The 13,221-nt window shown below is 44.7% G+C and overlaps 1 long non-coding RNA gene across 1 annotated transcript; it reads right to left on the bottom strand.

The window, feature by feature from the left end:
- Positions 1 to 217: 217 nt before the first annotated feature.
- LOC144288084 (uncharacterized) lies at positions 218 to 12,824 on the bottom strand. The gene is made up of 3 exons (XR_013356030.1): positions 12,626 to 12,824; positions 4,997 to 5,073; positions 218 to 2,069 (listed from the first exon to the last, which is right to left on the bottom strand). It is a non-coding gene; the product is annotated as an uncharacterized LOC144288084 (long non-coding RNA).
- Between the last annotated feature and the right edge of the window lie 397 nt (positions 12,825 to 13,221).

Below are 13,221 nucleotides of genomic sequence, written 5' to 3'. Positions count from 1 at the left end.
GGACAAGTAAAGGCAGCTGTGCAAGGACTTAGTGCTGGGGAGATGGAGTGATGGAGGGTGAGACTGAAGAGATAGGTTGGATCCCATTTATGAAGGACCTTTTATGCCCTGGTAATACTAATATGCTTGGACTTTATTTTTTTGAGCAAGAAAGAGCCAAGATAATATTTAAATCAGGGAGCAACAAGATCAGTTTTTTTTTAATTGTTTTATTTATTTATGATAGGCACACAGTGAGAGAGAGAGAGGCAGAGACACAGGCAGAGGGAGAAGCAGGCTCCATGCACCGGGAGCCCGACGTGGGATTCGATTCCGGGTCTCCAGGATCGCGTCCTGGGCCAAAGGCAGGCGCCAAACCGCTGCGCCACTCAGGGATCCCAACAAGATCAGTTTTGATTGTGCTTGAACAAATTACTTTCAGGGAGCAATCTCTGCTTAACCAACATTCTCATTTCTTCTTTGCCACATTCATCCATTTCTTCCCCCAACAAATGTTTTCTACTTGGAATGAGCAATGTACCATGTAAGATGCATTGGAAAAAAAGAAAAAACAGAAAAGCAGAAGCAAAAGATACTCCTTGCCTTAAAATGAGCTTCCCTCGTGTGGTGTTCATGAAGGATGACTAGTTACACAAGCCACTGGAGCAAATCCGGCACCGGGGTCTCTGGTTTCTAGGACTTTTCTTTCCATCAACATATTCACTCCTGTCCCACCTATCAACCTTAGATCCTCTAAAGTTCCTTCACCATTTCCCCCCACATTCTTCTAAGGGAAACTGTCATTGTCACCGTCACTGGTATTGTCCTCATCGTATCATCATCACAAAAGAGCGAACATCTCCACACTTTACAATTTACAAATCACTCTGGTATACTTGATCTCCTTCGATCCCTTCAGGAGCCCTGTAATGTATTATTGCCCCTACCTTATAGATGAAAAAGCAAAACCCAACAAAACACCGGGTTCTGAGTCATTTGCCCAAAGTCACTTGGAAAGGCCCTGGAATGCAGGTCACACCGCATCGGGCGAGGTAGGATTGCAGATTCTCTTGCAGATTTTCTAATTTGTAGTTTCCCACTTCGTTTGTTTCTCTCTCTGGACAGCAAATATTTTCTGGGCATCTGGGATGTTTCCGACACTGACTGGGGGCTTCGGACACAGCAGTGAAGGAAACGCCCAGTGTCTGCTTGCTTGGAACTTCGTAGAGTGCAGTGTGTACCCTTACAGTGCAGGGTACACCACGCCGGGAGGGCCCGGGCCTCCCCCTCCCCGGCACCACCACTGCTGATGGGCCGGCGAGGGAGGGAGGCCTTCCTCAGTGAACCCACGGCCAGAGTGGGCGCCTCGCATGGTCCCTCCACCCCCAAAGCAGCCCCCTCTCTCGCGGGTGTGCTGTCTGCTCCTGGTTGAGCACAAGCGTGTTGGTTTCCGCTGTCCCTGTCCTTGTCCTGCCCGACTAGCTACTAGACGGTAGCCCTCTCTTGCTGACATGACAGGGACATCGAACTGCCTGGCCCTCAGGTACCCTAAGTATTCCAGGCAACAGGCAGAGGCTCCTCGGAAAGTCTGCGTCCCTCGTTGCTTCGCTCACGCTCACGTCCCTTCCCTCTGCGGCCAGGCGACCCCCAGGGCCGGGAAACAGCCAGCCAAGGGTGGAGCTCAGTCAGGGCCTGGAAGCCCCACCTGAAGGCATCCTCCAGGCTTTCGTCCTCACAAATGTCTGCAAGCCTGGCTCACTGAGCTCACCCCCAGCGTCCCCCGGGCTGTCTCGCCCCTTCCCATGCCCGTCTTCCTGCCCTTTTATCCAGGGCTGGGCTGCCCAGATGGCACGCCATCCAATAGGTGCCGAATAACGGTCTGTATCCCTGATTTACCCTGATCCCCTTGGGGATGTGTGCAGGTGATGGCAGCCTGCAGGAGCCTTACTCCCCTGCTACCAGGATACTATCTAAACCCCAAACAGGAATACAGTTTCTCACCACCGACTGGACCTTGGATCAGAAAGGTTGAGTCAACGCTGGCCAACCAGGCCTGAATTAGCAGAATGCGGTGCATCCGGCCTAGTCACCTTAAATAACAAAAGAAGGGACTTGTAGGTGTCCTCAGTTGGGAGTGGGGTGGGCTGGGGGTTCTCGGTGTCCTCCCCACTCGCATCCTCTCACTTTCCATTCCACCTGTTTACTGACTTTCGGGCGGCCTCAAGCTGGGAACTGGGAACTCAGCTGGACAGCTGCCGGCAGGGACGGTGACACCGGTATCTGTGGGGCTCCGGTTGTGCCTCTGTCTAGTTTTGCCCCCGGTGTTCCCTCCCTCCACCCACCCACCCATGGCCTTGAGCACCTGAAAATTCTACGTCCCTAAATCCGCTCCCAGTGGAAACAATGATTCCATATGGACCTAGAGCGCTCAGTGGAAACAGAGAAGGCAGAGTGTGAGTTTTTGTCTGGAAAACGAGCGTAGTGAAGAGATGAAACTGCCCGCGACAGGCAGCCAGGGTGGTGGAAGACGGGGATGATGAGAAAGGGAGGTTGGCTGTGTTTCTTTTCTTTAAAAATCCAAAATATTGCGTTTCTGATTGCAAAAGGGATGCGAACTCACCGTGGAGAATTTGGAAAATGTAGAAAGAAGCTACAAAGAAAATACCCATGGTAATTCAAGTTACATGGTAGGTAACTTGAAATGTCACTCTTGACTTTCTTCTCAGTCCATAAATACGTGAATTCCCCTCCTGTTGTTGAATATTTCAAGTATTTTAAAATTTACCGTCATAAATAACCTGGTGATGAACATCTTTGGCCTCGCACAGCTCCGTACATTATTTCTTACTGGTGCTTTGCTTCTTGACAGGGAACAAAAGCCCCGCAGGAGGAGGCAAGAGCTGCTGGCTTTCAGCAGGTGGGTGGAGAGGGCACCCTGGGGGGCTGCTGGAAATGGGGTTCACAGAGGTCACGATCCTTGCTTGGCCCAGCTTCTTTCTCTTGTGTGCTCACTGTACCTTGGTGGTTTCCGACTATATAGAGTTGACCTCGTGGAGTCAGAAATCGTCTAAAAATCCACGGGCTTCACACCCCCATCTCTGCTTCACACCTTTGGCCATGTGGCCGCAGCGCAGAGCCCACCGCCCCGAGCACCACCGTGGGTCCCGAGAGCCCGGCCTGCAGCCCGGCCCTTTCCTATCAGCGTGGGGAGGCCGGAAGCTAAAATCGACATCTGCCCTCCGTCCTAGCTGTCGGGCCTCAGGATGGGCTCAGAGGCTGCCAACCAGCTGTGCTCGTGTGGACGGGGCTTCAGCACTGAGCCAGGAGGGAGAAGGGGAGGACAGGAGGAAGCGGGTGTCTAGTTGGCATTACCGGTGAGGCCCCGGTTCCGCGTCCACCTGCCCCGTCCCGGTGCTTCCCCACCCGGCCTCGGAGGGAAGTACTGTTGTCCCCTTGGCGTGTTTGCTTCCATCCCCCTTTCCATCCGTTTTCTGAATATACCTATAACCATATATTCTACTTTTGCTTTGTTTCTCCAGCTTTATTATGGTAGCAAAATACGTATACCATAAAACTTACCACTGTGGCCATTTTAAGCATACGACTTAGGTACCTTCATGATGTGGGACAGCCGACACCACCAGCCACACATACAACTCTTTTCATCTTCCCCAACTGAAACCCCACACCTATTAAACGTTAACTCGCCTTCCCCACTCCCCGCAGCCCCGTGGCCACCGCTGTTCTACTTCCTCCCTCCGTGAATTCGACTGCTCTTAGTACCTCACGTACTCTACTTAGTACCTTAGTAGAGTCATACAGTGTTTGTCTTTTTGTGACTGGCTTCTTTTGTTTGGCACAATGTCCTCAAGGTTCATCTCTGTGGTAGCATGTGTCAGAACTTCCTTCCTTTCAAGGCTGAATAATATTCCATCATTTGCATAGACCACATTTTGCTTAGCCACTCATCCACCAATGGACACTCAGGTTGCTTCCACTTTCTAACAACTGTGAATAATGCTGCTCTGAACGTGGTTGTGCAAATATCTCTTCAAGATCCTCCTTGTAGAGTGTCTGTGAGCCTGTAGTACTTAGCACCGTCGCTGACACATTCGTGATGATGACGGGAAGCTCTTCCTACTATCCTGCCTCTCTAAGCTCATCTATAAGTGGTGTTATTCTATTACAGTCCTTGTGGGACTGAGGTCACTTGTTATTGCAGAATGTGTTTGCTTTTGAGAGGCGCTAACACACCCTGCTGTGTTTTCTGAACTTGTTTTTGAAAGAAACCCACCACGTTGTGAACCCCTATCTCATGAAACTACTTAATACTGTGAATTTAATATACCAAATATGTGTATGAGTCACACTCCCATTTTTCCTGAAAGAACGACTTCCTTGTGCGCTTGAGGATACCTACACTTTTTTGAAGGTTTTGCATACACGAGGCTAACACTGATATCTTTGGAATGATCTTTCAAATGAGGTGAATTGTGCTCATTAGCATGTTCTATTTAAGGAAAAGGAATATATGGTTCAATTTTAAAAGGGGGCTTTGAGGGTACCTCAGGCTCTCACGGGCAGAGAGTGGAGAGAGAATGTGACAGAGTCAGAGAGCCCCAGAGTCCACTTCCATCCCTGCCCCTTATCAGCAGTGAAAGATTCTTAATATTTCTGAACCTCAATATTCTTATATTTGTATTTACTTAGTAAGGAAGTAACAAATATTTACTTGTTAAGATGATTTGTAAGTGCTGGGTACATAGGACATCCTTAAATAACGTTAGTCCCGTCTACCCTTCTAGTGTCATTTCTGTAGAGTTCTGAACTCACCACCTGTGTACTGAGTACCAGTTATGTGTCAGCAGACACTTTTGCAGGTTGTAGGGTGAAGGGATGCATCAGAGAGACAGTCCTACCTTCAGAGGGTTTTTTAACTGGTGAGAAAAGCAGGCCATGGCTAAGTGGACTCAAGAGAAGAAGTACAATGATAACATTATGTCCAGGGTCCCCTTACCTTAGCATAGGAAACAAGAGAGAGACCTTCACAGAGTTGTCACTTGAGTTGGGTCTTCAAGGATGAGAAGGAGCTCACTAGGCAGCCAAGAAAAACAGGTTAAAAAGCAAAGACAATGAGCATGGAGTCTCTAAAACTGGGGAGCGTCTCTCTTTATTCTCTAGAATGCCCCACCCAGGAGTCTCACAGTCTCTACTTTGGCTGACAGACATGTCAAATCTCTGGGCCTTCCCATCAACAAAGAAACCAAGAACTATTAATGACCGTTGCATAAACGAGCCTAGGCCTACAAGCCTACCTGGAAAATGCTTGGCTGCTACCTTTCTCTGTTACCTTTTCGTGGGGACAACTAAGCACATCGCAGTGGGTGGTATCTGGCTCTAAATAGGTCCTGCCTATCACTGTTGATCATAAAAGATTTTTCTTTCTGGAATCAGATCATTTAACCTCATTTCTAACAACCATGCTCAGGTGCTGGGTGCCTGGGTGCTGCTAGTAACAACAAACGACCAATGATTTAAGAGCAAATACAGGAGTAAGTCACCTAGTGAGCAGAAAAGTCTGTTCCTTCATGTCCATTTAATGAAGAAAATTCTAGAGCACGAATCAGTTTGTTATTAAGGGCGGCTGTTCCCAGATATAGTTCTTATGTCTCCATACTCTTTTATAAACCACAGGCATCTGCCAGCTGCTGCTGCTGCTGCTAAGAGAAGAATGTTTGTATCCAGGCAGACGGACAGAAACATGGTAGAAAATGAACAGGCTGAAACCAGTAAGAAGAAATACCGGAAGAAAAAAAAATGCACAATCAACTTTTGCTGTGTATTTTAAGAGAGATTCCAGTCCAGTTGTAGCTGAGAGATGATTCATCCCGTCTACAGAAGCATCAAGAGCAATGAACAAAAACTGAGATTCTGTTTTACATAATTCTCATTTTCATGCAAAGAGCTATTCAAACAGCTCATGAAATTAGCCGGCAATTTAACTACCTTGCTATTTAGAGTGTCAGGCAAAGTGCACAGGATTTTTCCAGATAAGGATTATGACAGCTGGTCAGTAAGAAAACTGTCATAGACCCTGCCCTTCCCTCTAGAACATCAGGGAAGTGTCAGAGGGCCCCCGAGAGATGGAGAAGTGATATATATGGGTCCTCAGGCTGCAACAGGGATCCATTCAAATGCCTTCAGAAAAGGGGACCCAGGGAGGTATCCGTGATTTTCAAAGTTGACCACACACCCACCTTACCTGATGAGGTTTGAAGACTATGGAGAGTCTCCAGAGATTCTCATTGACTCAATCTAGGGTGCGACTCGCGAAATCAGGATTTTTTTTTGTCAACTCCCCAGGGAATTCTAATGTCCAGCAGAGTAGGAGAACCACTAATAGGGTCTGTAACAACTGGAAGGGGAACAGAGCGGTGCAGGGAGCGGAGCAATCAGGGCTACCTCCCTGCATGAGTGCAGGGAGGGCAGATGGTTAGGCGTCCTGTGTGACTGGCGCCCCCTCGAGCACAACTCCAGACATGCAGTCCTGTGGCAGGATGGACAGTTGATGCTTCCCATCCCTTTCACCGCAGGACTCACAGATTATTATCACTCAAGTCCTGAACGCTGCCTCATGTCCTTTCATTACAGCTGCGTTCCTAATCTCCCAAGTCTCTCGATTTCCCAAGTTCAAATTCCTGAAATTTAGCATATCAGGCTCATCTTTTTGAGGCAGATGACAAGATCACCTGCTTCTGACCAGTCCATGGATAAGGTCCACTTGAGCCAGGTGGCCACCTCAGTCCATCATGGGTGTGGAAACAGGTGGTGCTAGCCATTAAAGGGCTAGAGCTCTGGGCACAGGCACCTTTCCTCGGGAAGTGTGAGTAGGAAGGTAATTACTGCTCTCTCGCTCTCTCTCTCTTTTTAAATAATTGGTATCTTAAACACAAAGAGTTTAGCAGAAGCTGATAGGTTTCATTAACAAGGCTTGAACCTTGGATGGCCATAGAATTAACTGACCAAATGAGACATTTCTGAAAGTGAAAGGATGCTATTAATAATAACACTGGGACAGAAGGTGTAAACTAAGATGGTTTACACATATGGCCATCCTCATTTAGCATAAGTTGTGATATAAGAGGTGAGTAAAAGGACCTAGATGAAATCTCAGGATATGGATCTGGAAAATAATCATGTCTTACAAATACATAGGGGAGCACCAGAGTGAAGAAGGGGCTGTGAAGAATACACTCCGGCAACTTCTCTCGTATAGGGCAGCAACTCTTGGAGATGTGGATCCCTCAGTCTGGCAGTCCTAGGTACACAGGTGGCCTGCCTAAGACAGGTGTACAAATTTCCTGGGGGCTATCATAATAAATCACCACAAACTTGATGGCTTAAAACAATAGAAGTGAATTCTGTGATAGCCTGGAAGCTAGAAATCCAAAAGTACAGTGTCCCTAGGCTCTAGTGTTGAAGACTGTAAGGGAGAGTCCTTCCTTGCCTCTTGCAGCCTCCAATGACTCCAGGCATTCCCTGGCTATGGATGCTCCAACGTTTGTCTCTGCCTTCACATGGCCTTTTTTTATGACCATGTCTTATCCTCTTCTGCTTCTTATAAGGACAGTTGTCCCAGGATTTAGGGCCCACCCAGATAATTCAATATATCTCATTTCGAGATAACTGAATATCTCATTAAGTCAGTATATCTCATTTTAAGTGTATCTCCTTAACTTAATTACATCTGCAAAGACCTTTTTTTCCAAACAAGGTGACATTCACAGGTTCCAGGTCGATATACCTTTTGGGGAGCCATCATTCAACGCACTATAGTAGGTAAGGAACTTAGAGTCAGCTTCACTTAGAACAGCATGGATGGAAGAAGAGGAGGTGTTTGAGAATCCATTTGAGGTACTATATGTTAGACTCTATGTTGCAAGTAGTGGAAAACCCATCTAAAACTGGCCTAAAGAGTAAAGCAAATTAATGGGTTCATGAAAGTCAAGATACAGGGCTACCTTCACATGAGGCTTGAACCAGTAATCCAGCATATTTTGTTTCAAGCCTCCACTTTGCCCTTCATAGAGTTGTTTCCTCATAAAGCTGCCTTCACTTGTGGTCCTACAAGGGCAGCATGTAGCTCCTGGGGGTGTAAATATTCTTGCTCAGGATCTTCAGGGAAGGAGAATCCATCTTTCAATGATGCAAACTAACCTTTTTTTGGGCTCTCATTGGCCTGACTTGGCTTAAGGCAATGGGATGCCCTGATTGGTTTGAGTCAGTAGAAACTGACCTGAGGGTTGAAATAGAGTCAACCCAACCCAAACCACATGGCTGAGACTTAACATACTTATAAAAAGAAAGAAAATGATGAGGATGATGGAGACAGGGTCAGCAACACAGAACCACCACAGGCATCATCCACTAATGAAAATGAGAAACTCAAAACTAGCCGTAACATTTCCTGAGTATTCATCATGCACCATGCACTACATGTAAATTATATTTTATATTCACAACAGCTATAAGAGGTATTATAATTATCCCCATCTTACAGATTGGGAAACAGAGGCATGAGATGTTAAGTTGCTTACTCACGGTCACACAGGTAGTAATTAAGTATATTTTTTTCTGAAAGCAGTGAGGACCGCCATGATCAAATTTATTTTAGAAATATCATTCTGGCAGAGGCATGGAGAAAGGATTAGGAGAACACGAGTAGGGCTGCAGGGAGGTCGGAATCAAGATAAGCAGCAATGAGGACCTAAACCAGGGCATGGGCAGCAGGGAAGGGGAGTAGTAACTGGCATTGAGAAATATCAAGGAAGTAGAATCCGTGGCCTTGGTAATTGTGGGTGGAGGGACCATACAGGAATCAATGATGAGCCTCGGGTCTCCAATTTGAATGACTCAACTGATTCGCTGCCATTAACTGAAATTGTAATAATAGCTTACATTTATAGAAGTGCTTAGTTTGTACCAAGCGCTTCCAGGGACTTGCTCATTTAATCTTCACAATGTCCTAATAATGCTCCATGACCACAAAATCTCAGTAGCACTCGCCAATAAGCCTTTATTGAGCCAGTGTGAGACTGTGAGTGGGGATGGAGGTGAGCTAAGGCAAAACTGAGGAAGTCTGACTCTGTCGCAGGTGTCTCTCCTCCTCATCTTGCAGCCAGCTGGTGATAGAGAACCTCCTAACCAGATAACAACACTTACTGCCAAGATGTACTTAGTCTAAGATAGTGTGATATTGATTAGTGTGGATCGAAAAACAAACCAATGGAATCTTTTCCAAAAAAGAGTTGGTGAAGGGATGAAGAAATGGAAACTATCTCATTGTTATTGGTCACATAAACCAATACGACCATCGTAAAGAGCAATTTGGCAATATCTATTATGGTTAAAGGTGTCTGTAACCTATGACCCACTGAGTCCACTCTTGAGTGGAAATCTATTTTTGTTTTAGTGTATGATGCAAACCTGATACACGAGGTGGCATTATGGATCACTGGGGAGAGGATGGACTCTTCAATAAATGGCACTAATACATTACACATAGAAAGTTGAAGTTAGATTTGCATCATACACTAAAACAAAAATAGATTTCAAGTGGATAAAAAATCTAAAATTATCTTTATCTTTATGAGAATGTCTTATGACATTGGGATGGAAAATGATTTATTAAGTCACAATTCATTAAAGGAAAGATAGATACATTTAAATATTAAAAACCTCTGACAGCGATGCCTGGGTGGCTCAGTGGTTGACCACCTGCCTTCGGCTCAGGGTGTAATCCCGGGGTCCTGGGATTGAGTCCCGCATTGGGGTCCCCACAGGGAGCCTGCTTTTCCCTCTGCCTGTGTCTCTGCCTCTCTCTGTGTCTCTCATGAATAAATAAATAAAATCTTTAAAAAAGAAAACAAACCAAAACCCTCTGACAACATAGGCCAGCCTCGTAGCTAACATTACCTTTAAGTGACAGTCATTGAGTATCCAGAATATATCTAGAACTTTTATAAAATATCTTTAAAAATGGTAAACAATTCAATACCGAAATGGGTAAAGAATATTAAGAAACAAATTTTAAAAAGATGTCTAAATTTCCATTATGCTTATGAAAAATTCCTCAATTTCACTAGGAATTAAGAAAAAGCAAACTAAAATCACAATGAGATGTTGTTTCACTCCCACCAATTTGGTAAAGAATAAGAAATCTGATATTATGAAGAGTTGGCAAGGATAAAAAATGTCAATGTCATGAGATAAAAAAAAAAAAAAGCCTGGAGAGTTTTTCTAATTAAAGAGGATTAAAGAAGACTCAAGATACATGACAATTTAATGCAATATTCAATCTCTGATTAGAGTTTGGACTGGGGGAAAATTTTTAAAGAGCATTATTATGTCAATGGGAAATTTGAATCTGGACAATATCACAGAATTATATCCATATTTGATTTCTTCATTGTAATAATTACACTATGTTATGTAGAGGAATGTCCTCATTCTAAGATATATATATATATATAGATAGATAGATAGATAGATAGATAGATAGATAGATATAGAAACATGGAAAGCAAAAGGCCAAGAAATTTTGAAGTGAGAGAAAGGGAAAGCAAATTTAGCAAAATGTTAGCAAAATGTTGAATCAAGATGAAGTAGATACATGTGTTCATTGTATCATCTTGGCAACTTTTCTGTAAATTTGAAATTTTTCCCATAAAGAGGAGGCAAGGACATTAAAAAAAAAAAAGGAAACTTTGTCATTGTTATTGGCTGTATAAATTGATACAACCACTTTTAAAGTCTAGTAAAGTTAAAGATATCTCATCCTATGACCCATCAGTTCTACTCTGGAGATATTTTCTCAAATTGCACAAATAGAGGTGTGTAAGACAGTTCACTGGGGTATTGTTTTTATAGAAGAAAAATGGACAATAATAAATGCTCACCAACCACAGAATAGATAAAGAAAGCATCTATTCCTATGATTCAGTAGAGTGAATGAACTTGTCCATGTGTATCTGTATTTTTTAAAAATCTCAAAAATAATATTGAGTGAATAAAGCAGTTTACAGAAGGAAGTGTGGTAGTGTATCATTTCCATACTGTTGAAATAGTTCAAGACAATACTAAATCTTATTTATGGATCCATACATATGTAGTCAATGATTAAAAATATTAGGGATGGATGATAAACATCAAAATGCAAGATAGGAGAGAGAGAGAGAGAGAGAGAGAGGAAATGTGATTGTGGATGCCCTCTCTCCCAAATGGGAATCTTCCACTACATCTGTGATTTACGTCTTAAAAAAATAATTTGGGGATAATACAGCAAAATGTTTTTTTTTTTTTAATTTTATTTATTTGTGATAGTCACACAGAGAGAGAGAGAGAGAGAGAGAGAGAGAGGTAGAGACACAGGCAGAGGGAGAAGCAGGCTCCATGCACCGGGAGCCCGACGTGGGATTCGATCCCGGGTCTCTAGGATCACGCCCCGGGCCAAAGGCAGGCGCTAAACCGCTGCGCCACCCAGGGATCCCTACAGCAAAATGTTAACACGTCACAAATCTGGGTGGTAGAGAGCAGACGTTTGTTGTATTACTCTTTCTTCTTTACTGTAAGCACAAAACATTCACAATGTATTTTTGAAATCTTTGGCAAGGCAGGACTGGAAAATAATGTGTTTTATTTTGCTTCTATAGCAGGCATGCTAGAAACTTGCTCAAAACTCAAGAGATGGAGCTCTCAGGAGTGGCTGATTTCGGAAATATTTCTTTCAAGGCAACAAGATTGCTGGGGTGCTTTTGTGCCGTGGAGGGCACCAAATTGATACTGTGAGCAATGAGTTGAAACTAAAATGCTACGTCTCTATAGTTTAAGAATGTGCGCGTGTGTATCTGCAAGAAACTAGGACAGTGGGTGCCAGCTACAGCCCTGCAGAACCACAGGGTTAAAGAAAGACAAATGACGGGATCCCTGGGTGGCGCAGCGGTTTGGCGCCTGCCTTTGGCCCAGGGCGCGATCCTGGAGACCGGGGATCGAATCCCACATCGGGCTCCCGGTGCATGGAGCCTGCTTCTCCCTCTGCCTGTGTCTCTGCCTCTCTCTCTCTCTCTCTCTCTGTATGACTATCATAAATAAATAAATAAATAAATAAATAAAAAAGAAAGACAAATGACTGAAAGTTAATTGTGAATAAAACAGACCTACTTCGAGCTGAGTTCCCCTCAGGAAGTACCTCTCACTATTACCAAGAATCAGAGGGGGCGTGAAGATGGGGGCCGGAGGGACTACCCCCAACACCTTGCTACACAGAGGGAGCTCCAGATCAAGCACCCACAGGCTCTTGAGGAAGCCCCGTGGGTGACGTACCCGATTTCCCTTTAAAAACCTCAGCAAGACCTAAATGTGAGACAGGAAACCATCAAAATCCTAGAGGAGAACACAGGCAGCAACCTCTTTGACCTCAGCTGTAGCAACTTCCTACTAGACATGTTGCCGGAGGCAAGGGAAACAAAAACAAACATGAACTATTGGGACATCATCAAGATAAAAAGCTCCTGCACAGTGAAGGAAATAGTCGACAAAACAAAAAGGCAACCTATGGAATGGGAGAAGATATTTGCAAATGACATACCTGATAAAGGCTTAGTATCCAAAACCTGTAAAGAACTTATCAAACTCAACATCCCCGGAATAATCCAGTTAAGAAATGGGCAGGAGACATGTGGATTGACACTTTTCCTAAGAAGACATCCAGATGGCCCACAGACACGAGATGTTCAACATCACTCATCATCGGGGACATGCAAATCAAAGCCATGATGAGACACGGCCTCACACCTGGCAGAATGGCTATAATTACCGATAGGAGAAACAACAGGGGTTGGCGAGGACGCAGAGAAAGGGGAACCGACCCTCTTACACTGCTGGTGGGAGCGCAAACAGGTGCAGCCCCTCTGGAGAACAGTGTGGAGGTTCCTCAAGAAGTTAAAAATAGACCCAGCAATCGTGCTACTGGGTAGTTGGCCAAAGGATACAAAAATACAGATTCAAAGGGGAACATACACCCCGATGTTTACTGCACCATTATCAACAAGGGCCAAACCATGGAGAGAGCCCACATGTCCCTGGACAGATGAATGGTAGAGAAGATGTGGTATCTACATACAATGGGATCTTCCTCAGCCATCAAAAAGGATGAAGTCTTACCATTTGCAACAACATGGAAGG

The sequence above is a fragment of the Canis aureus genome, chromosome 17 (genome assembly GCF_053574225.1).
Source record: "Canis aureus isolate CA01 chromosome 17, VMU_Caureus_v.1.0, whole genome shotgun sequence".
NCBI classification, from domain to species: domain Eukaryota; kingdom Metazoa; phylum Chordata; class Mammalia; order Carnivora; family Canidae; genus Canis; species Canis aureus.
This window is presented reverse-complemented; position numbering and strand designations above follow the sequence as displayed.